The sequence below is a fragment of the Neovison vison genome, chromosome 3 (genome assembly GCF_020171115.1).
Source record: "Neovison vison isolate M4711 chromosome 3, ASM_NN_V1, whole genome shotgun sequence".
Classification (NCBI taxonomy): Eukaryota; Metazoa; Chordata; class Mammalia; order Carnivora; family Mustelidae; genus Neogale; species Neogale vison.
Genome location: NC_058093.1, coordinates 99,451,793 through 99,477,091, shown reverse-complemented (window position 1 = coordinate 99,477,091; position 25,299 = coordinate 99,451,793).

The following is a 25,299-nucleotide window of genomic DNA, read 5'->3' as shown; positions in this document are numbered from 1 at the left end:
TCAACTGATGCCCAAACGCTGGTAGCCTCAGCTTCCCACATGGATAATGACATGTCCTCAAAATCCTGGATAATGCTGAATTCACATTTTTTGATCACTGTGGTAGGAATCACTTTGAGTGAATACATAGGAAGACATATTGGTCCACAAAAAAGCTACATAAAATTTATGTGTTGTTACTAATACTGAAAGGTTGTTCATGTGATAGTTTCTCTTAATAGGTCAAATATATTCAGAATCCTCATTGGAAACATTAAAAAAGGACTATTGGCAAAACCTGTAATTATTACACAGCAATTACACTCCTTCAGAGATAAGTTACGCCATAATTTTCTCAATATAAAACATTTTGCATTATTTTAAATAGGGTCTTTATAAATTTAATTCATTATAAAAGTTTATATTTAAATTCCAAATATAAATCTAAATATTGATTTTTTTAGGGGGAGAAAAAGACTCTAGAAGACTTGATCTGAGAGCAGTCAGATATGAAAAAAAAGTAACTCGGGCATCTGCTGAGGAGTTAGTAAGGGGAACATGGTGTTCACAGGTTGACCAGCAATTCTGGCTGGGTCTCCAGAGACTATCTACAAAGGGTACACAACTATGGACTTAGAGTCCCACTGTGTTCCATTTAGGGTGGGTTTTACATGGTGTTCCTTGCTCACCTCTCTTCTCCCTCATTCTGGAAATTAAACTTCAAATTCTCACTTCTTATGTTTATTTTATATTTTGAATCCTGGCTCCATTTTTTTTTTTTCATTTTAACAATCACTTTTTGAAGGCCTGCCTACACCAATATTCTCAAACTTTAGCGTGTATCAGAATTATCTGGAGACCTTGTTAAACCAGATTACTGGGCCATGGAGTTTTTCTTACAAGAGGTTTGGGAGAGAATAGGAAGAAGTTAAAAAAAAAAAATGCTTTTCTAGCAAGCTCCCAGTGATCCTGATGCTACCGGTCCAGGGCCCACATTTTGAGAACCACTAGCCTCCATTATGCTAGGTATGATGTTTAGGTTAGCATGACTTGTAAGAACATTATAAGGTTAGAAATTTTTATCCCCATTTTATTAATGGAGAAACAGACACTCAGAAAATTAAATAGCTTGCTGAGGACACATAGCTGATTGGGACAAGCTAGGATTCTCATCTAGGACTCTCTCACACTGAAGTCTATGTTCTTTTAAATATATAGTTCTTATTTTCATTTATTCACAAACTTAAGGCCAAACCTTGACTAACATTCTTAGAACTATTTATAAGAAAAGAGAGGAATCCTTAACATTTTTGTCTCCTGACTTCTTAGTCCAAGAATCTGCTTCAGTTCGTGAGTGAGAAAACTGCCAGCTGCTGCTGCTTAAAACCCATCTCCCTGGCACTGATGTCCCCCTCATCAGATTAGCTGTGTGACAAGCAATTAAGGAGAGCTATGCCAATCTCTTTAAACACCTGCAATTTATTATGGAGCCAAACAGCTCAAGTCCAAGGGTTCCATTCAGAAGAATGGTATAAACAGATGATGCCTTATTTTTCAGGATCCCCAAGGCTGATATTCAACCTCCATTAGGAAAAATGAAGATTTATGCAAAAGCTATCTAATGTTCTCCATACGGCAGGCCACTGACAAAAAAATTAGCTGCATTCAGTAATAAAGTAGTCTTTGTCTTACCAGGCTATACAGCCCTTTGAGGAGAGTATGAACTATTTTTTGCATATAGAAGAATACTCATAAAAGTTGTATTGCAATGGCTTGGGCCAAAAATCTACCCCAAGTTCTAGGAAATGTTTTAAATTATTCATAACCAAATACAGTCTTTATAACCCATAGCTATATACACTACATTAATCCAGCTGACCACTTGAGTGATAGCTGTTGTTAGCAATGTTGGTATTGCCTGCCATCCTTAGCTGGCCTCCAGCAACTGCAAGCTTCATTCTGTCCCAGCAGGAGCAAGTAACTCCCAGTGCAGATGCTTAAGAAATTCCAGATCCCCATGCTGGGGTTCAGTAGTACAGTATGATTGGTAGAACCTATATAGTGAAAGAAACATCAATCCACATGTGTCAATGATAGAGCATAGGGTTTAGTGTCATAAATACACTCTTTGGATAATAAAGAATGTTTGGGATGGATGTTGAGTTTAGCATGCCTACTTGTATTGAAATTGTGCAGCAGGTGATTCCTTAAAGAATGATCAAACTTGTTATTACAAGAAGGGAGATGCATTCAGGAAAAATATTAGGCACCTGCTATAGATACTTTATACAAGGAGGAACTGACCATGTTCCTAGTTGTGGCTAGACCTAATCCTGTCCATGCCAGGAACCCTGGAGGAAACCTAACCAGAAAGTCCCAAATGATTCCCTTTATTTTGGTTGAGAGAGGACTGCCAGCCCTCACTTACACCTGCAGAAGTTCAACAGAAAGAATCCTGACTGCCCTTATTGGAAGACTACCCTCAATGGAGAGAACCCAGTCTGCCAGCTCATTTGACACCTGCCTAATGGGAAAGAAAGCCCTTCTAAACTTAGTATCTTCCTTCAAGCTTGTTACTTGCCAGATGATCTGCAAAGATGCAGGGAGGGTGGTCGCAGAAGTCACACTTACTGAAGGGTTGCTGAGTCTGGAGATAATCAGATTAACGAGGAGGCAAAGAAAGATTATAAAAATTATAAAGAAATTCCCTCTTTAAGAAAGGAAGCCAAGACAAACCATCAGAACAAATAAGCTGACCACATTAATAGGTCCGGCCAAGCTCAAACTACTGCAGCCTCTGAATGCCCCTTTGTGTGGATATGAGTTAGGAAATACTTACGTGGCTCAGATCAGCCAAGGTGAGTAGTATGGCTCATATTTCCACCTGTTCAAGAAAGATCGGTGCCAAAACATCACCCTGAACTCACAGGGAAATCACTCTTAGATGAGCAATCATATTGGTATTTAGACTTTAAATAAAGTTCCACTCCACAGGAGGATGTGGAGGGATTTGGAAGGATCATGTGCCCTACCAGCATAGGGAATTATGTTTAGTGTTCAAAAATCATATTCAGATATTCTGTGTTTTAAGTGCCCTAAAGTTGAAGCTTCCAGACTCATGAAAGGAGACTGAACAGAAAGAAGATGTTCAGGGACTCAGACTCTAAGATAGGGGAAAAAAAGTCAGAGCCAACCTAGAATTCTGTAACTGGCTTGGAACCAGGGTTTAGTAGCCGAAGACATGACCAGGATCATCAAGTCAGAAGTTATAGCTGATCCTGGCACAATTACACAAGCCATCTGCTCTTCTGATGACATTTCTTCCCTTCATGGCTGCTCCTAAAAATAACACTCTGGTCCTGTTCACTGATTAAGGTACATTCTGCCTGAGTCAAGCCTTAGCCAAGGCTCCAACCAAAGTGGTCTTTACCAGGCCAATAAGTAACACATGGGTATTCCGCAGCATTAGGGACCACAGGCAAAGGTACCCACGTTCCCACACTGACCTTGAGTTTTTACTTAAAAGACTCCATATTCTGAAGGTTCTGTCTCTTCTTTAGCAAACACAGGACTATCTTGTCAGTAGCCTCCACCATGGCGCATGAGCATGCATCAGGCTATGTGTCATGCCCTACTGATCACAGATTGGTTGGAGATGAAAATGGATATTCATCGGTGACTGTTCCAGAAGTTGGGGAAAGAAAAAAATGGCAACCAAAAAGTGCCAACATTTAGACTCGTAGTGGAGTCCTTGGCTAAGGACAAACTTTCCCTGACTCTGCCTTTCCCTACCTCACCACTCCCCTGTGAAATAAGGGATTCATAAAGGCTCAGTTGTTGAGCCAGAATATGCTTCATTCCCTAGCACCATAACCCCAATAGTATCGAGACTCAATCAGCCATGAAAAAAGAAATAGAAAAGTAATTACAAATGTCATTTACATCCTACAACATTGCTTCTTTAGTGAAAGCCCTGCTTCATTGGAAAATAAATTTCTCTCCCCACTCTGCTCACAGTTCTATAAACAGGCCTTTCATATTTTTATCTCTGTACCTCTTCTCCCTCTGTCCTCCCTCCTTAGATAGACCACATCCTTGTTCTCATAATCATGTTTGTTCTTCAAGGCCCAAATGAAATCTCATTTCCTTGAAGATGCCTTCTTCCATACTACACACATTCTGAGGGATGACTCCCTCCTCTGAATTCTTGCAGCCTACTTCTTGGTACCTCCTAAGAGAGTGAGCCAATGTGCAAAGCTGAAGCAGGGAAATCACAGCCCTCAGCCACTCTCTAATGGAGAGACAAATGAGTAACTAGATGTGGTAAAGTGCTCCCTCACTAAGCCTGCCCACATTGTAACCCCCCAGAACTGATGAACATGTTATGCTACATGACAAGAGAGAATTAAGGCTGTGAGAATTGCTAATAAACCAAACTTAAAGATATTATCTTGCATTATTTAGATGGCCCAATGTAATTACAGGTATTCTTTAAAGTGGAAGAGGAAGTCAGGGTCCAAGAAAGATGTGAAGATGCTGTGCTGCTAGATTTGAAAAAGAGGCCAACAAGCTAATGAATAAAAGCAGCAACTAGAAACTGAAAAAGCCAGTCAAGGAGAGTCTCCCCTAAAGCCTCCAAAAAATGCAGCCCTGATGACATCTTAGTTTTAGTCAACCGAGATCCATTTCAGACTTCCATCCTCCAAAACTATAAGAGAATAAATCTGTGTTGTTTTCAGCCACTAAGTTTGCCATAATTTGTTATAATAGCAAAAGAAAACTAATATGCCAGATATATAGCTTAATGCCTAATACCATTTAACTCAATTATTTCCCTACAATAAAAGTATATATTCTGTAAGGTATCATAAAACACTTTTTATAGGGTTATAATACCTGAGTATTACTGAATATTCTCAGCCAACGAGAACTAGGGAATCAAAACTGCCTAATCCTAGACCAATAAACATAAACAAACCATACTATCTCTGCTCTCAGTCAGAGAACTCTACTTTGCTATCCCCAGTGAGTTTGTTTTACAGCATGCTATTCACACCTCTGAGACTTCTTTTTATCATTTACTTTTTTGTAACGCACAACAGATTTAACCCATAATGGTTGACCACAGTATACAAGTAATGGCACTAAGCCAGTCACACTTAAGTGTACATACACACACACACACACACACACACACACACAGAAAAATGCCCCACTGAAATGTCTTCAAAGAAGTGCTTTCTAGGAAATAATCCAGAGAACAGACACAGAGCAGCAGGCAAAGGGGTTTTGATACTAATGATACTAGAAGATCCATCAAAGTTCTACCCATGACTTGAAAGAACTCACTGTACATTTAGTAAGTGGAAAGAAACATGTCTAAGACACTTGAAGTAATGATTTGAGAGAATCTGAAGAGAACAAAACAACAGCAAAATTTCCCTCACAAAATACTGAGAATGTAGTCCTTAGAGATTTTGCTTTATGAACCCATATAGCTGAGGTGCTGAAGTGACTCTTTCAGGAAGACATCTCCACGGTTGGAGAAAGGTGTATGTGAAACTACTTCTGGGAGTAAAGCCCAAGGAGTGCCGTGGTCAGTAAAGAGGAATGGGGCACTACTGGGGCAGAGATGAGATATTCAGTCAATGTGGACAAGTGGGTTCCCAAAGGAGGAAAGGGCCCAGCTGAGTCTTGAAAAAAAAAGGGGGGGGGGATGGGCTAGGCAGAGACAGATGAGCAAGCAGAGAGAAAAGCACAGGCATAAAGAGAAGACCCTTTGACACACTGAATATACTAATTTGTACTGTTATTTATATTTTTTAGCTTCATCTCAGGTCTCCCAGCTAAACTGTTGTTGCAAAATTCGTGCCTTATACTTCTTTATGACCATAACACTTGCATGTAGGAGAAGAAGGTGGGACGTTATTAGCTGATACTCTGACTTGCTCTTTCATTGGCTGAACTGCCCTTTGTTTTGTTGGCATTTGCAGCCATTTCCCACCTCCTGCTCAGGCAATACCACATGGCACTGCTAGTTCTCTGGGAATGTCTTGTTCTTTTGTGTTTTTGTTTTCACACTTGCTCTTCCCTTTCTTGGGGGTTTTCTTTTTTCTCTTCTCTCCTTTGTCTGCTGAGTGAGCCACTGGCCCTCCTTCAAATTGAAGTTCACACCTTGCTGGTCCTTTTCCCCACCCCACTGCAGTTTCTTTGCTTTTTTAACATGCTCTTCTATTTTTCTTGTTTACTGCAGTGCAGATTATTTCATGTGTGACTCCCACCTTTGACTAGATAGGAGTCCCTGCAACTCAAGTAAGTAAGCTTCATCATTGTATGCCCCAATACTAGTCATGATCCTTATTATTTTTTCTATTCATCATTGTGTCCCCCAATACTTTTCACAGTCCTTATTATTTATGTATGTTATTAAGTATTATTTATATTGTAATTGGTACTTCTATTACCTATCAATTATTCCATAAGTATTGTAAGTATTTTTGGATGCCCCACTATATCCTGGGTGCTAACCTAAGATCATGTGAACCAGAGAAACAAGATGAGCTTAGATATTAGTAAAGAAAACCAAAACAACCAAGTAAATAGCCATTATAAAGAATAACTTCACAGAGTGATACACACTATAAAGAACAAAAGAGGGTAATAGGATATGTGTTTGTTGAACTGTATTATTGAATTCATGAGAAATTTCAACATGTGATTTGGCACTGAATTTCAAAAAAGTCAAACTCCAAATATGTATGAACAACCCTTATTCACCTCAAATCATTTAATTTCAAAGAGAAACAGAAAGGTACAACAATTTCAAGCTAGAAAGATTTACAAATCTTTCTTCTTTATCCGCTTACCTCTAGTAAGAAGAAAAGTGAAAAGTTAAGATAAATATGACACCAAAATATTAAATTACACAAACTAAATAGGCAATCAAGCAAAGGAAAGGCTCAGGAATTAGTGGGTGAATAGATGGTATTTATCTAGTGAGAAACTTAAATAGCTTTTAAGAAATTACCTTGAAAAAGATCTTGATTTAACAGTGTCAAGGTAAAGCCAGTCCTACTTCAAATGCTGTTTTGAGGCACTCTCCTAGGTGAGTACACACACACACACACCACTAAAGAATTAAAAGGAAACAGAGGAATTCACTGGGAGCTTGCACTTTCAATATAGTTATTATTTTTATCTATAGGAAACATGCAGTGAACAGGGAGATACCTCCCCCAAATCTTCCATGGTAGTCTCATAAAGGACATACTCTTCTTTTATTTCACCAAAGAAAGAGGTAGAACAGAAATCAAAAGATCCTAGTTCTTTCTAACCCTTGTAACTAACCAACTATGTGGGTTTAGGTATGTCACTGCACTTAAAACCTGTGTAAGCCCTAGTTTCAACATCTGTAAACTGCAACCAGATAATGCCCTTTTTCCAATCTAAGTGTCTATGATTCCAAGGCACTAAAAACTTGATTAAAGTTAGACTGTCTTTTTTTTTTTCTCTTGGTTCCGAGTAGAGTCCAACTCCAGGACTCTAATTTGTTTATGTCCTCTTGATTCCTACAGGTCAAGTTCAAGGACCCAGAGGGGATCCCATAGGACCAGCCAAGAGGGTCCATGGCTTCATTGCATAGGACAGAAATCAAATGTAGGCCAGCAGGAGGTGAAGGCCGAGTTTACTGAAAGCATAAAATGCAGGTAAAGAGTGTCTGGGAGACTCAAAGGAAAGGAGAGAAACTCATTTTTGTTCAGGTTCTGGGGCAAGGGGTGGTTATTGAAGATGGTGATCTGGTGTATGTGTCTTCTCAGACATCCAGGAACCAGTGAGAGCAAAGACAAGGGCCCAGGTGTTACTCCTTAGACCAAAGGGCCTTGGAACCAAGATGTCTAGTGCCAGTGGTCTGAAATATGCACATGATAGCTTCATCTGGTCATTCTCACCTAGCCCTTCCTTAGATTTTATCTGTTCAAAAGAAATCATTAATTCCTTGTCCTTTACAAGGACAACATTCTGAGGAATGTGTAAAATGTGTTTTAATGTGTAAAATAGGGTGGGAATACATGACCTGGCAAGAATAAAAGCAGAAAAAGGAACAAAAAGATTTTTTCCTGTCTCGCTCTATGCAAAGGTTTCCAGGGTACTCAAGACTACCAGCCAAATTGTCTTGAACCAATGTTCCCGTGCACAGTAAAAGATCTGACTCAATATCTCTTTTTCTTTAATGAGAATACTGGCAATCCTAGCTTTGCATGGTAGTCCAGGACCATAAAAACAACTGAGCAAACAGATCTTCAATATTTAAGAAAATTGGAATTGTTCTGTGATCTTTAAAAATTTTTGTCATAATATTAAGAAACCTACTGTCAATTATAAATGTATAAAGTGATGATAAAAATAGTAAAACTAGTATTTATCTAGCACACTGTAATTTAAAACATTAGAGACACTGAGAATGACAGCATTTATTTCTTTTTAAAAAACTTATGAAGAGTCCTTTGAACAGGGCTTCCCTCTCTCACTGTGTAACTTACAATACAGAGTAAATGTCCTTTTATCTTGACAAATTGTATATTCTGAAGTTTAGATTGGGTTCTGACATCTTACCCTCTTCATTTTCAATGCTATGAAATATCTCTGAGATTTCCTTTAATTTCCAAGTTTTTACTGGAATTACTTTGTTTAGGACCCCTTCTCGTTTTCCTTGCAACCACGTTACATCAGTACGTCTGCCCTCACTCAGTTTCCCGGGCTGTATGTTCAGTCTTTCACATGACTGCAGTGTCAACAATCCCGAAGTCAGCTCTTTGTTCTATAACTCCATGTACGTTCAATGTGAATTTCTCTTCCAGCACTATCACTTTCTCTTTGTTTACTGCACCGTCACCTTTGGGGGCTACATTTTTCTTCTGGTTATCTATTTTTGTGAAATGGCAAGTGGATTTATCCCTGGAAGACAGAGACACAACACGACCACAGGCCTTGCTGTCTGTGCATAGATGAATAATAGGTGTGTGGGGACAACCACCAAGGAATTTGAAAGAAATGAGTAATTGACCACTTACCATGAGGTCCTCTGTTACTTAGTTAGTAATCTGTGCACTGAACCAGCAAAGTTTGTTCTTTACACAATTATGTACAGTGAATACCTAGGGGTAATTAATACTTGAATGGTATTTTCAGGACTGGTGTTACTAAACACCAGTGTGGTAACTTAAATCCATGCATATCAGAGCCACACAAAACAAGACCTGTACAGCCAACTTAGTTTTTTTTTTTTTGTCCCTTTTGCCAATACAGATAAAATCTCAAAAATTCCTTTTCTTACCGATTTGTTCTTACTATTTTTAATAATCTCTTTAATACTTTAAAGTTACCACAGAAAAATCTTTCTTCCAATTCTCTATCTCCTCTCCTCCCCACATTCTTCCAAAGGAAACCGAAAACAAGAAATGATCTTAATCATATCTTATTTGAAAAAAAAAAAAAAGTAGAAAAATATCAAAATAAAGAAAAGAGAAGTCATATGAAAATTACTTAAAAAAAAGGGGGGGAGCTCTAAGTTCTCTTGAGCTTAAGTCCTTCTAGAGTATTTAAAAGTCTACATCTATTTCCCAGTTTGGTTTTAAATTAAATTTACTCTTCTCAAAAACCAACACTGAAGATTTTAATGTGTTGCAAGTATGCAATATTTCGACTACTCTGTGAATTCAATGGACTCACGTGGATAGGCCAGGGGACCTGTTATTTACACAACTGTTACATTCATCAAACATCAAAATCCAAGTTACAAATGAGCTCTCAGAGCACAGCTCATCAGACAGTAGAGGGCTTCTTTAAAATCACAATAGTAAGAGGGTGTTTCCCCATAGCACCAAGATACATAGTTCTCTAAGATACAAAGGAGACCACATTTGTTTTTATTGGTTCTTTAAATTTTAATTTTAGTATTTTTCTCCTTAAAATATGATCCCACTCTCAATGAGATTAAGCATAAGATAGAAACCAGTTTGTTCATCCCTGCATACAGACTCTCCTCTCCCAACCTCAGAAAAATATAATCTGTCCAGGAAAGAGTCATTAAAATGGCTTTCCAAACACACACAGATCATTTTAAATTTTTATTAAAGGCAAACAATTTTGGCACATGATTTCATGACAGAGGTATTGTGGGAGAATACTTCTGTCTCAGTTGCCCATTTTATGGTGGCTGAAATATGAACTTGAGTGATAGTGATTTCTGAAGTCACCTCGGCCAAGACATCTGAAATGCAATTTCCAATTGGCTAATAGAGGTTAGGATTGGAGAAGACAGCCAACACGTTCCCCAAACCTTCAACTTTCTGACTCACAGAGTCCCAGCCAACCTCTTAATAATTCCAACCTGCCCAAATGATGATGGAGGAAGAGGGGAAGTCTCAAACCATCACAAATCTGGAAAAATCCAAGAGAATGAAGGTAGCCTGAGATTCTCACAGATGACTGAATTTGAGGAAAAAGACAAAAAAAAAAAAAAAAAAGTCATGGTTGGTCATGGGATAGAGAGGAATAATTTCTGATTGGGGAATATATGAGTTATAATAAAGCTAAGTAGGAGTTTAATGAATATTAGTGGGCTCTCTCTGGTAGGCATGATCCATTGCTAAGACAAAGACCACACCAGTTCCAAAGCCTCGCATACAAGCAGAGACTAGAAACTGGAATGTCAAAGCACCACCAGAACAAGCAGAATTGATTTCTGATGCTGGACCTATCTGGTTATTATCTTTTCCACCTGATCGGTCAGGTTTAGTCAAGTCTGGAAGCTAAGGATGCGATCCTACCAGAGGTCTCTAGTAAATACTAGCATGACTAAAATAGAAACGGTAATCAGAAATTCCCCTATTGGTGCACAAAGGAAGAAATGTGCCTTGCACTGCTATAGGTCACTGTATCTCATCATGTCCCCATTCTCCCCTCATTTTTCAGCCATGCCCAGTCTAGACTGGAACCAGCCAAACTACTCAGAAAAAATAATACTGAATTCTCAGCCGACGTCCAATGATCTAGCTTAAAAGCCTTGTCCAAGTCTACTTATCTCTTTCTCTAAGATTGCTAGTGTACTCAGAAAGGGTTTCAAATTTGTACTTTATTTTTTCCTGAATTATTCATCACCTTTTTCTAGTGTTGGTAGATTGTATGTAACACATTAGAATTATATCTTGAATTTGTTCCCCTTATTTCCCATTTCCTCCAGGGAAGGGTGTTTCTCTTTAGCCTCTGAGCATACCTGTCAAAGAACAGCCTTCAGTGATAAGAATAATTGTTTAATATGCTCTTCTAGAGAGTCTGTAATTCCCCAGAAAATAAAATTCTACATCATAAGAAGCTATAGAGGACACAGTGAAATTAGTTTGAACCAAGGCCTAAAGCAAGAAAAAAAATTTTTTTTTAATTGCCTTTGCTAACTTTTATCTCATTCTTTTTTAAAAATATTCATTGCCAGATGTTAGTTTGGGGCACTCACTTGCCGTCTGGCAGTAAATGTGTGAAGTTATGTCATCTGAAGCACTGAGAACATCCATATTCTTCTGTCCATGGTATTTTTTTCTGTACTTGGTGACATATCTTCTAGCAAGGGCAATGGTCACATTCATAAAATGCTAAAAAGGACCTGCAGTTCTTCCCCTCAATACCCCTCCATTTATGTATGTACAGATCACATGTTTATGTATGTATAACACACACACTCTATGTATCTTCCAATAGTACCCCTTGTCCCCTGCATCTGTTTAAACACCATGATATGTCTAATAAGGTACTGCATGTAATGAGGGACATATCAAAGAAGAATAAGTGGTTCTTCTCTACCTGGACTTGTAACCTAAATGAGGAGACAAGTAATATTTAATTGTCTTTAAGAAGACATAAAAACATGCCCCCAAGTGTTTATTAATGATAAATTTGTCCAAGTCTTAAGAAATACATCTGGTAGATTTGAAAGGGAGACAGAGCCTGAGATGTTGCTCTGTTTACCCTGTCAAGGAGGAAATGTGATTGTAAGACTGATTCCCCATAAATCACTTTGTCCAAAATAGATGAATATCAAATCTTCTTTGGCTCTTGTTTCACAGGACCCTGACACTCAAAGAATTCCATTAATGTAAGGTTTTAAAACTCTAAGATGGTCAAGTATAGAGCAGTTGTCAGTTTGAAACTCCTGATTTTTTTTTTTTACATTTATAGTATATAAAGAAATGATTTGAAATATTTAATTCCAAGTCCAGTCTATCAAGGTTAGGGAATTCCACTGAACTTATCATAGTATGTAGTACCTGAGGCCATAGCTGAAAACAATGTAGAGCCCTGATGTGTCATGTGTTGGCCTCTGTCTAATTCACCTGTATGGGTCATGCTTCAACATGAACTCTCCAGAGCCCAAAGGTACTAAAGAAAATCTATGGGGCTCAAAATTTATCTTTGAGCCAACTCTCAACTCTCTAGCTGTTCTATGTTTTGAAGGTCTATTTTTAGGTCAGCAGCTTCTACCTCTCCTCCCCCCAAAAATGCATCTCTATGCTTAGTCCATGAATGCTTATGGGATTAGTCTGAATGCAAACAAACTTTATTATTTATTAATGCAAAGTTCAACTCAGTGACATTTTTGAAGATTTAATAAAGCAATCAATAAAACACATAAGTGACTTTTGGATAATCTGTGCTACTGCTCTGGAAAAGAAATAGAGGAAGAGTTATTCTCTAGTAGGAAGTAGAGGGGGCATCCTTTTATTTCAAATAAGCCCAATATTTCTTCCTTGGGAACCAGAATGATGAATAGCAGATTCTAAGACAGTAGTGCTCAACAACCACTGTCCATTAAATCATCTGAAGAGCTTCTTAAAGATAGGCACACTTTGACTAAACTACCAGCATAGATGTCTATTTAACAATATAGGGTGGGGTCCGGCTATCACCATTTATTCAAAGTTCTCCAAGTGATTTCAATGCACAACTAAGGTTGGACAACCTCTGCTAATATAAGATGACCCCTCTAGGAGGTCATCTATTTTCTCAACATGCCCCGTGAAGACCTTTAAAGTGCCCTTGCTAAGACCTTTCCATTCCTAGAGCTAGGTAAGAGTTAATTTTACAGTTGATATCCTCCAAGAGGAAAAAAAAAAATCTTTTCCACTCTAGAGTACTTTCACAGTCTTTTAGATGTTACCCCTCCTTGGCTCAAGTCTCAGAAAAGGTCTACAAGGTTTGCAACCCACTCATCACTCTCCAAGTGAAGCAACACATTTCTTATGCAACGGAGTTAACCTGATTAACAATTATTAGCCACAAATGTGACAACTACTGTAAATAGTGCACTTTCTTTTATCTTGGTTTTTCAAAGAGATCTTCAGGGAAGAAAAACTGTACTCTTGATTTTACATTACTTGGCAGCTAGCAATTTGTGGCCTGAAACTCCAAACAACAGCCTTTTGGGGTCTCTGTTAACTTTGTTCTAAACTTTACACAGCTAATTAGAAGTGTTTCAAAGGTCCTCATTTTAAACCACTTAGTTGATGAGAAATGCATGCTTAATGGGCATCAAGACAATTTAATGAATCTAGAAGGAAAGCAAAGCAAATTGATTATTATGCAATGACTTGAGAGAGCTCCTTGCAAACAGCTTGTAAATAGCAGAGCACAGAGGTAACCAGGACGTGGATGTTGGCAGCTCAGATTATTAATGAGGACACCAATTGTGCTAATGATCAAGCAGCATCTTTAAAAATTAAATCTTTGGGGGCTAGAAGAAAATATTCCAAGTTAATATCATTCAAATAGTAATTTGAAAAATCTTACTTAAGCCCCATATGCTATTTGAACAGCATCAGAAGGGCAAGGGGGCAAGAGTTGGGAACTATTGGGTTTCTTTGGCCAAGAAGATTTGAAAGGTGTCTCATCCCTAAGAGTTCTGTGGCCTCCACATCCAAAGTAATCATACTAGACAGTGGTGGTTGAGCTCTAACTAAATCAGTGTAACAGGATTTTGTTTAATTAGTCATGGTTAGCATTAGAACTGTAGGAAGAAAGTAACAGAGTAGGTACCATCTTGATTTAAGGAAGACATTCCATTATACTATTTTACCAACCTTGGGATTGGTGGGCTAGGATTCCTACTAAATCCTCTTCCACCCTTCATGGAATTAGAAGGGAAGTCAATGTCACTTATACCTTTAAGACACCTTGTGGTTGCCACTTACACCTACAAGAGACAAAACAACTTTTCTCAGCCCATACCTTCCTCTGTCCCCTTTCATACTTCTCATGTACACACATTTTTGTACCCTCTTACATTGGGAAGTCTTATTAAAATACATTTCTAGTTCCCATCCCCTAGTTTTTGACTCAATAGATGTGGGAAAAGGTCCAATAATTTGCATTTCTAATATGTTTCCAGGTGATGCTGATGCTGCTGGTCCAGAGACCACACTTGGAAAACTGCTATCCTAAATGTTTATTCCTGCCAAACAGGGAAAATTGCCACTGCACTTCAAACATACCCTGTGCCTGTCAACTGTAGGTCACCCCTGTCCATAAACCCAGCATTAATAAGAAAAGTCTCCTAACATGACACTTCTTTCATAGGCTCCATCTGAAAACATTCCCTTCAAATCATCTCAATATTCCCTTTCTAAACATATTTTAATTTGTTGCGTCACGGTACTTGGCACTGACATAGTTCCCAGGTCTAAGCTCTGGGCTTCTGTCCCTCACAAACACTTCTGATGACACGGCTTGCGGTGCCTGTAGGCCCATTCGAGGCCCTGATGCCGTTTGTATTAGCACAGGGTTGTTTATGTATATGTAAAATCACACGCCCTTTTATAGAACACCCTAAAAAGCAGAATACTAGAATATCAGCATGGAGAAAGATACTGCATTATAAAGATACTATTGCAAATGATAAAGATGCATGGCTAATACACGTGCCCGCCAGGTTTTTAATTTTCTGAAACGGGAATTTTAAAAGTGGGTTTTATCTTTTCGATGGACTTTAAAACATCCCTACTTCCCCTCTCCTGAGAACAGTCGGGCTGTGGAGGACTTCTGGCCTGATCTTAGGCTGGCCCTTATGCTCTTCTTTCCCTTCACTCCTTGGGGTGAGATGAAAGGTGAAAGTAAGGTGATGTTCCTACCACTGGTGTGTTCAAGAAGAAATTTCATTCTTTTCACTAAAAGGTACCTGCTCCTCTTCCTGGGGCTACCACACCAGTCAAGGAAGTCAGGATTCTGTCTTTGGATGGTCTCAGTGTGTTTCTAATACTTACTAATTACCCTCTACTTGTGCCTTTACAGATTTTAACTGCCCAATCCAGCTTTGGGTAGTCTGAGAATTAAATAACAAGACTTACAATGCCTGAACACATTTATTCTCACTCACTTTGTATGGGTCACTTTTTTTTTATAAAAAAAAATTTTATAAACATATAATATATTATTATCCCCAAGGGTACAGATCTGTGAATCACCAGGTTTACACACTTCACAGCACTCACCATAGTACATACCTTCACCAATGTCCATAACCCAAACACCCTCTCCCTACCCCTCTCCCCTCTGGCCACCCTCAGTTTGTTTTGTGAGATTAAGAGTCTCATACGGTTTGTCTCCCTCCCAATCCCATCTTGTTTCATTTATTCTTTTCCTACCTCCCAAACCCTTTGGGTCACTTTTATTCTGCAGTAATTAAAGACTACCATTCAAAATAGTCCCAGACAGGCATGTGATGCAATTATGCTCTAAATTGTTGTGTCCATAGACAAGAAGACTCCCTGTAGAAGGTGGTCTTCTGCACTGAAGGAGAGATATCAATTGTCACTACAGCCCCACTAGGTGCCATTATGAGTGGACACAGGAATTTGGGAAGAAAAAGTAAGATATCCAAATAAAAGAAGGAATTTAGAGAAAAATATATACTCCTTTTCTTTCTTTCTTTCTGTGACTTATTTCTACTCTTTTAGGCTATACCACAGCTATTTTCTTTGGTTACCTAGAACTTTCCAGAGCCCCACAAGAGCACATTCTCCTCATTTCTCCATGGTGGATCAGGCTCCTGTCATCTTTCCTCCGGACATTTATCGTTGCCTTCTAATGAACATCCCTGACCTTGGTTTTCTCCTGTCTCCAGCTCCTTCATGCTATCCCCAGGGTGATCATTCTAAAATAAGAGTGCTCTGCCTGGGAGCATAATGCTTATCAAGACTTTTGGACAAAATCTAAGTCCATTGGCATGTTAAGCACAGCCCCTCACAGCCCAGCAGAATCCTTGCCCCATATTCTTCCATCATCACTCTTCCATGAACATCTCCATCAGTCACAACAGTCTTCCCTTCTGTCCATACTAGCCCTGTTATCCGTTAGATGCCTCCAATGCAAAATGGCACTCTCAACTAGGGCTTCATATGGGTTGTGTATGTGGTTTCACCTGCCTGAAATGGCCTTCTCCAACTTCTCACCTAGTTGACACCTGACTCCTACTCATCTTTCAATTATATCTCAATTACCATTGCTCAGGGAAGTTTTGTATAAGCACAGATATAGAGGGGGAGAAAACAAAATGAATATATGTGAATTATAAATCCAGTTTTGGCTAGAGCTCCTCAATCTTTTCCCTTCATTAGCACAAAGGCTTCTACTGAATTAAAACAAGCTTTTTAGTTATGTGCTTTTCCCATACTGCTAGTTGTAAATCTATTTTCCCAGACTTTAACTCCTGATTCAAGAAAGCTTATAGATGGTCTTACAAGCAATACTTATTAGAGTATTAAATCTGATGCATCTCCTTTGGGAGGAACCTCCTTGAGACTTAGGAATCATGGTTAAAGATGGGAAAAGGGCATCAAATTTGCTTATGAGGGTTGGGAGGTCTCCAAAGTCAGATAAAGGATTTTGGACTGGAGTACAAATTTTGGTAAATATAAGTGGAATAAAAGTAGGTAGCTATTTTTAAGGAATTCATAAGTACAAATCTATAATATTTCCATCCAGGACAATAAAAACACAGGAAACTGATCATAAAATAAAAGTCAGTAATCTTTGAGAACTGAGAGAATCATGAAAAATGAGAGCAGCCCATAGGTGGGTAAGTGTGGTCATGGTTTTCATGGTTGAGAAAAAGTATTCGGGGGTCAGTTTCATACAATGACTGATAATGCCTGCCAGATTTCTGCCCTCTCCCACCAAAAAAAACCCAGTCATCAATCGGCCCAAATAACAAACTATGCTGAACTAACCTAATTTACCTTTTAGAAAAGGTCAGTATATCAGGGGAAATACATGTATCTGACACAAATGGGTTGCAGATTAATACTATTTGCTTGCTGCTGATATCCTCAGGCATGTATTAATAAAGCCATTTTAACTCTAAAACAGCCTTCAGTAATTAACATTGGTATTTTTAAAAGCTCAATAATAATTCATCCCTTATAAATATATGCCATATTAACTCATTATCACTTAATAATTTATACAACTACTTTATAATTACTTGTAAGTCATTATAAGCATCTATTTATGAAATGAATTCATTGGCATGGGAACATGCTTTCTTGCTTTTGGGTTTTAAAGGCATTGGGATTCTTCCACCTAAAACTACATCTTTATGTGCATAAAATATTCCAACAAGCTATTGGCGGGGGGGAAAGTATGGAAATAACTATATATCTTGAAGATGTTGCAAAATTAAGATTGTAAATATGTTCTTAGGAAGAAAGGTCCTCATCAAATCTGGATATTGGTGATGTTTGTCTTCTGTTATGGCTATGTCCTTTCCTTGCACAATTTTTCTCTCTCCTTTCATTTCCACCAGCCACCAATCACATACTCTCAAATGTCCTCATGATTTCTCCATCCTCTCCTAAACTTTACAGCTATCTAAATCAGCCTATAGCGAAAACTTTGAAATTGATTATTTATACCCAATGAACCTGGAGTTTTGCCAGTTTCTTTGAATATAGTTTCTTCCTAAAAAGACTTTGCAGCCTAGTGTAGAATTTATCACATTTCAATAATTTCACATTTTTTCACATAACAATATCTGTAACATCTACATGCATTTTATAATAGATAACATTTTATTTTCCATAAATCATAGTAAAGTAAGTAAGAAATGTGGACAAACTACAAAGAGAGGATTGACTAATTTTGTCTGGAAGCTGTACAGGGGAAATGGTGGACTGACAAATGGGGAAAAAGGAGAGGAAAGAAACATTTCTGGGAAGATTATAATATTTAAGCCTTATCTTTACTTTGGGGACTGATAGGGGTTGGGAGTTTTTTGCCCTTGGGAAAGTATTTCAAACTCCAAGATAGGGTTTGACAATGGACGGGATTTTTCCATGATTCCTGAAATCCATTCACACAAAATCACATGAGGAGCAATATATTAACCTAAGTATAAACAGGGTAGAGTAGCTTGTTTACAGACCTACCTGAGCTGATGACTTTTAAAGCAGCCAAAGCTGCTAGCATGTGAAGCAGAAGGCATCAACAATGATAAATATGGAAGCAAAAAAGAGTTGCAAGCTAATTATTTTCATATACCTTTACATAACTGTGTACATTTACTGCCACCATCAATTAGCATTAATATGAAGGCCTACTATGTACTATTTTATGTACACTGTTTTAATACAATCTAGTAGGTATTTTTATCCCTATCTTAAAGATAAGAAAACAGTCCCAGAGAGGTTAAGTCTTTTACCCAGTATCACAGAGCTATGAAGGAGAGAATCTAGAATTCAAATTGCTTTATTCTAAAGACTACTTGTTTTGTTAGACCATGATGCCTATTTCCCTACCCTGACTTAAAATATTTTTTGAGGTCCTTCTAGTTCAGTAAGGTGCTCTGCCCTTAAAGGAAAACTCTCAAGGATACTGCTCTGTCTCTGTAGGCCCATGGTAACTCTAAGTACCTTCATCATAACCAAAGTAATGGCCATCTACGATCATTACTCCGTGGAGTGTAATATGGCCACTTTCAACAAAGTAGTTCTTTTTGTTCTGGGCTATTTTTTCCAACTCATTAGTTTCAGTGGAATATGCCTGTTGATTCACAAATTCACCTTCCTTGCACTGTAGAAATTTGATGAGATCTAGGACAACTAAATGACCAGGTTTCTCCTTCTCAGTATCACCTATGCAAGATCACTTCCAAAAGCCAAATTCCTGGGTCAATCTTACACACCAGCAATACGAAGTGCTGTTCAGAGGACCCTTATTCAAAAGCATCTTTATTTTCCATATCACCAGTCCCCAGGAATTATCAATGACATTTCATGATGGAGCTCGTGCCTCATGTACTGCCCTTCTATCTTTGCTTAACTTTTTCCCGTGAAGGTTACCTCTGGGAGTACAGATATGGAAACTGATTTATCTTTGCAATCCCAAAGCCAAGCATAATGTCTGACCCACAATCAATACTCATTCAACATGTGTGGAATGAAAGAATGAGTGAGTGGATAAGTGAATTCATTCAGGCATTCAGTCTTTAATGAGCACCCCTAACAGGCTGCATAACTGCTCGGACAATGGAGGAAAATGAGGAATATGGCAATTTGAGCTCCTACCCTGTTAAGGAGTCAATAGTGGAGTCAATAGATAATAAGCAAATGAGTAAACAAATCATGTACATTTGGATAATAATATGGCTTATCTTAACAGACTACTCACTATGTTCCAACTAAAAACTACGTTCCAGGGTCCCTGGGTGGCTGTCATTGAGTGTCTGCCTTCGGCTTAGGTCATGATCCCAGGTCCTGGGGTCAAGCCCCACATCAGGCTCCCTGCTCAGCTGGAGACCTGCTTCTCCCTGTCTCACTCCTCCTACCTGTGTTCTCTCTCTCCCTCTCTCTCTCCCTCTCTCTCTGTGTCAAACAAGTTAACAAAGATTAAATAAATAAATAAATAAATAGCTATGTTCCAACTAAAATTTGAGGCAAAACCTAGCTAATGGGAATTACAAAGAAGGATGGAATTTAGTCAGAAGAAATATAATCCCAGATGGAAAGCCTGAAGTACTAGGAGTGCTAGTCCTGTTCAGAGGACCCTTATTCAAAAGGGTTGAATATTTACATGTTATCATTTTATTATTTTTATCATAAAAATGTAAATAAATCTAAATGAATGTTGACATAAATCAATAATGATAAAATTCTGTGGTACTCAAAGTCAAATTAAAAATAAAATATACGGGGCGCCTGGGTGGCTCAGTGGGTTAAGCCGCTGCTTTCGGCTCAGGTCATGATCCTGGGTCCTGGGATCGAGCCCCGCATCGGGCTCTCTGCTCGGCCGGGAGCCTGCTTCCTTCTCTCTCTCTCTCTGCCTGCTTGTGATCTCTCTCTGTCAAATAAATAAATAAAATCTCTTTAAAAAAAAAAAAAAAAAATATATATATATACAACAATAATGACCAAAAATAATTCAATGTCTCTGGAAAGCAGCACGTTAAGTGCTACTCACTAGATCCCTTTCCCCAATATGAATAAGTAGGATATCAAGAAAGTTCTAGAGGCTGAAAGAACTGAAGAAATAGGGAAATCAAAACAACAACAACAACAACAAAAACTGAGAAGTGTAACAAGAGTCACCCTTAAAATCATCTAGTCCAACACCTTCATTTTACATGATACGGAAATGAGGGCCAAGGAAGAAGAAATAGAAAAGCATGTTCACTTCTGTGAAGTGGGTTAGCCTGAGGGGACAGAGTGTAGTCTACCTTCTATCTCCTCACCTTTACAATACCTTTGACCTAGTAGCCAAGACGCCACAGTTAATTTAACAACATCACTTTGATCAAACTCATCATTTACTGCTGAAACACAGGAGCAGTGCTTTCACTTAATCTCCTTTGTTCTTGGAGCTTTCAGCTCTCATTTGTACAAGCAAAAGGTGTAAATTCCTGATAAAGCTGTGGCTTAGAGCATGCTTATTTTAACTCCTTATTTCACATCTCCTGAGTGCAGAACAAGATATTCAGCCCCCCAGAAAGAGAGCCACAAGAGAAATTACTTTTCAAGCACCTCCCACGTTCCCCCTTTTCCCCTAAAATTTGCTTCAAATAACACTGACTATGCGCCGGCAGCAGCTCTCTTCATATTATACTTTGTGCAAAAACTAAACCTGTTCCTTTACTGATCCCAGCTTTCTAATCATTTTTAAAGAGTATTAAACGTTAAGCAGCCATAGCTGAGGAAGCAACTCTTCTAACACCAGAAGAAGAAATACACTGAACATTTTCTTAACCTTTAAAACATGTCAAGGGCATAAATCAAAATACACCAAATTGCCTCCTGGTAAAAAGCACACTTCTTTAACACAAATGCCTTGGCAATTCTGTAGGCAAGAGGTCATTTTCTTCAAGAAATGTTCAGAATGGGTATATTTCCTTTAAAGTGTTTTATGGAAAAAAACTTACATTTCATGCTGGGTGGCTGACAAGTCAAGGTCTGAGAAAAACAAAATAAAAACGAAACCAGGAAAAGGTCATTTTAGAGATTCCCAACAAGGGTTGCTGAACTGTTACAGAATAAGAGTAGCAATGTACTGTCAGCAGCATTTGGACATTAAACATTGCTCTGCTCTTAGAAAGTAGTTAAATTTTCTTTTTCATCTCCTCAACTTTTAGGCACTTTTGACAGTAACACTGTTGATACACACGAAGACCATGTTGTCTTCAAACATGCACTGGGTAAGACCCTTGTTTAGACCAAATAGCTCCTCTCCCTAAAGTGATTCCTTTAGAATTGTAAGTCACAAATGAAAATTGAGATAACTGTACCCTGGTCTAATGGCTTCAATTTGTAGATAAGGGAATTGAAGGGTGAAAATATTTGTCCCTGGTCATGTTCGTAGCCAGTCAAGAACCCCAAAGAAGAACCTGGACCTCTGAGACTCAGTGCAGTAGACTTTTTACCATTATCATTAAAATACGATACTCAAGCACCAGGGCAAACTCCTTCTGCTGTTGAGACACAATCCACCTACCTACCTACCTTCCTTCCCTCCTTCCTTTCTTTTATACACCCCCCCACCCCCCACCTTTTTTTTTCCCTGCTTATTTAGAAAGTGATTCATAAAATCTCTCCTCTCTTGACATCCAGGGATTCTTGAATAGATTTTGCTACAATTTAAGACATGAAAGAGCAAATAAAAATAAAATTACGTTTGAGCCACAACAACAACAAAAACCATCTAAACTAAGAGGAGAAGGGATACAAATGATGGAAAATAAAGTGGATATATTCAGCTACTTTTGCTGCATTAAAACATCCTATGAGTCAAGTAGCAGCCTGTCCACAGCAGGTTTATTATAAAGACATAGTATCATCCAAAAGAGTTTTCAGATTAAGCTATGGAGCAGAGACCTTCTGCCTTAATAAAGGACAATTGAGGCTGAATATATTTAAGCAGCAGTTACCTAAGAACACAGAAAGTGGGACATTAGGCTCATTAGCTCATAGCGGAGGGAAAAGGTGGCTAAGGCAATCCTATAAAACAAGACAATCCAAATGTGAGATAAAAGTGATTCGACGATATCTCCAAGATAGACACTAAAATATGATAGTGCTGTGGATATTACTTTCAGCAGTTAGCAGTGATGTATGATAATTCAAGACTGTTCCATGCAATAATTTTTTGTGGCTTTGGACCCTGGTGCAAAGATTTCTAGTTAATTTAGTCAGGATTTTATTGGACCCAGTTTTCAAGTGGGAAAAGAAAAAGGCCATTTTTATCTAGTGTTCCATTCCAAGAGTTACCATACTTCAAACTGGCTTTAGCGGAAATCTGAAAATTTTACCACTGCATCTATACCTAAGCCCAAAACCCAAGAGAATTTTAAAAAAATGAGTGATTTTTAAATATCTTTTCCTTTAAATACATAGGTAACGGAAATAAGGGATACCAGAACTTAAATTAGTTATGCAATTGCCTCCATTTTCTACTTAAGTTGGCCGAGTAGATGTGTCCTAAGTGTAGTTTGATGGACTAGGCAAGTATCTTAAATGTTCTAATACTCGTGTGTGTTTGAACAGTATTTTATAAATTGTGACCATCCTTGAAACTTTCAAAAAATACTCTTAACTCATGGAAAGAGTTGAGATGCCATGAAGAGAGCCTTCTAAGTGGGCATCAACAGAACTTGTTCTGCTTTTGGCTCTGCTCTAGATAGTTTTGTCATGGTTTTAACCTGTTTTTACTACATTATGCTTCAGGAAATTACAACCTCCAAATCCCAATGGCTTACAACAAACATGTATTTCTCACTTGTGTTTCATATCAGATGAGGTTAGATGGCTCCTCTGTTCTCACTCTTCTTCAGTCTGAGACCCATGCTTAATGTGCAGTCCCCATTTGGGCATGCCGTACTGTTGCAGCAGGGAGAAAAATCAAGCCATACAACAAAGCCTGACTTGAAAAAAGCAGGAAGTATAATTCTCCCACAGTAGAGCAGCAAATAATTGAGAAAAATATACATCTGTCATAAATTGTCTTCTTGTTCAAATGTAAATTGTCCTCTTGTTTCTTCTTTTATGGATGCCAAAATACGTTCATCCTCCCTTGGAAAAAAGTCATAAATGTCTCATATAATTAGAATGTAAGACCACTATCCTGAGACTTCTTTAAAGTACCTCCAGTCCAGATCAAGAAACCCATGAACTAAAAACACTAGTTATAAGCCCCCCTTACATCCAGCAAACAATGGTCAAAGAGGGGTAATCAAACACACAATTCTATCCAGAAAGGAGAATTGTAGGCTCAAAGAATCATCAGACTATAGCAATTCTAAAATCCTGCTGGGGCAGGTGTTACAACATCCCACTTCTCTAAGAGTATGGAATGAAGACTCTAAGACTCTGATTAGATCCCAGTTGTAGTTCTTGGCTCTGCCCTCTAGAACCCCTAAATTTCCCATTATCCTTCTTGACCCCATATAAAGACAATATTCAATCTCCCTTACAAGGTTGAAAAGCTTTCTCAGTCTACTATTTGAAGAATTTTGAAGCCCTAAAATCATGTTAAGTCTTGAATATTCAAGATTACTTTAATCCAAGTTGAGGATTCTTTGAGCCCTATAACCTTCTCAAAATTCAAGTGGGCTTTTTATCCATTTGATTCCCTTCAGTTCCAGTGCAAAGAGTGGCACTCATGATTTTTCAGACTAGCTTCTATCTTTTTCAAGACTTAATTTCAGACATGGGCATATCCAGCTTCTATGAGAGAGTATATCCTAAGTCTCTTTTCCTTAAGCTCTTTTGACCAAACGAAAATATTTACTAGGCATTACCTTGATAAACAGAGATCAATGCCCTCATCCTTGACTTGTTCTTTGCCTCTGGTCTGGGTATTAATTGGCTCTGGGTATTAATTGTGCTTAAAACATTTCTCACTGTTATCCTCTACTGGTTGGTGATGGGAAATAATCCCACCTTTTGACATTGATAATAAACCCCAAACAATTAGGAACATTCTTTAAATGTAATGGTTATCTCATAATCTTATAATTTATAAAACATATAATTATATCATAAAATTCTATTATGAATCAAATGAATTAATATATACTTCATTCACCACCATGGAATCACATATACATGTGCAAGATATAATTTATCCCTTCTGCAGAATATGCTTGATGAGAACATGGACTCAAGAACATATTTCATGGGGCGCCTGGGTGGCTCAGTGGGTTAAGCCTCTGCCTTCGGCTCAGGTCATAATCCCAGAGTCCTGGGATCAAGCCCCGCATCGGGCTCTCAGCTCTGCAGGGAGCCTGCTTCCTCCTCAATCTCTGCCTGCCTCTCTGCCTACTTGTGATCTCTGTCAGAGAAATAAAGAAAAAATCTTAAAAAAAAAAAAAAAGAACATATTGCATTATCCACAGACTCACAGAGGCCAAGGTACACATTTTAGGAACCACAAATCAGTTAATGTTTTTTCCATATGCAAGAGCAAACTCTACCCAAGGAGAAGTAATTGCCCCATTATTACACTATTTAATGGCAGAGCTTACTACTGGATGCTGGCTCACAGTTTTTTCTTCTTTCCACCCAACAGGACCACACTGCACCATGGTTATAACCAAAAACTTCACAATTACTACCAGGTAGTACTTTGAAACATAGGAAATTGCAAATACTTGACCAATTTTTACTTTCAAAAACCTCAATTGAATATAGTTTAACCTAATACTGCAGTCATTTTTCCCATGTGTTTTGGAGTTTAGAACTCTTTTCCACGGAGTCAATGCTTTTCAACATGCAAGGCATACTGTACATGATT